Source organism: Fukomys damarensis, unplaced genomic scaffold (assembly GCF_012274545.1).
Source record: "Fukomys damarensis isolate Sample0158 unplaced genomic scaffold, DMR_v1.0_HiC HiC_scaffold_20, whole genome shotgun sequence".
Lineage (NCBI taxonomy): Eukaryota > Metazoa > Chordata > Mammalia > Rodentia > Bathyergidae > Fukomys > Fukomys damarensis.
In genome coordinates, this window is record NW_022900932.1 from 1,945,003 (window position 1) to 1,945,969 (window position 967).

Sequence of the window (967 nt, forward strand, 5' to 3'; positions counted from 1 at the left end):
CCGCCCCGCTGCCTTCCGCTTTGCTGGACCACAGCTGTGGCGCGAGGGCAGAGCTGGGGTGGCTGCTCCCCCGCGTGCGCCCACGAACTCACCCTCTGCGGGGGCGCTGCCCAGAGAGTTTCCCGTCAAGGGCTGAGCAGAGAGCCGCTCGCCCTCTCTCAATGCTCCCTTCGGTCCGCCAGGGACTCTTCTGATGAGGTCGCCCCGGGTCTCACGGCTTTCGCTTTCGCTTCCGCCAGCAGCACGCGGCGGCCAGCGGGGGGCGCCCGAGAGCCGCGGACCGGGAACCCGCAGCCCCAAATCCGCTGCGATGCTTTGTAATCGGGAGCCACTGGACCTGCCAGTTACCACCTGTTTAACAAAAGCCCTCTTCTCTCAGGCAAGATCCACTTTTAGGGTCTTGGGGTAAAAGCAGAGCCAGACCTTGGGTGAGACCCCCGACCCTGTGTCCGCATGTGTCCTTCCCAGGGTGCGCACGGAGCAGGGCCTCTGTGTTCTGTGATTCATGCTGGGAACTCCCTTGGCACTGGAGGGAAATCCCCAGCCCTGGTCTCTTTTAATCCTGAAAACAGCAGTTGGGCTCAGACGGCTGTGGGTCAAAGCCTACCCTTGGGATGTGCAGTTATTTCAGAAAGGACTTCCGGTTAGAAGTACCTCCCAGGCCAGGCGTGGTGGCTCACCCCTGTAATCCCAACACTTGGGAGGCTGAGGCAGGAAGATCACTGTGAATTCGAGACCAGCCTGGGCTACCTAGTGAGTTCTAGGTGAGTCTCAACTACATAGTGAGACCTGCCTCAAAAAACCAAAAAAAAAAAAAAAAAAAAAAAAAAAAAACCTCCCAGATCATTGCCTCAGAAAGAACTAACCTTGTTTATCCTGCGGCCCAGCCGCCGCCTCCCCCCACACCCGGCTACTGCTTAATCTCTCAAGTTACAAGATTTTTCCAACTTTCTAGCGATATCCAAGG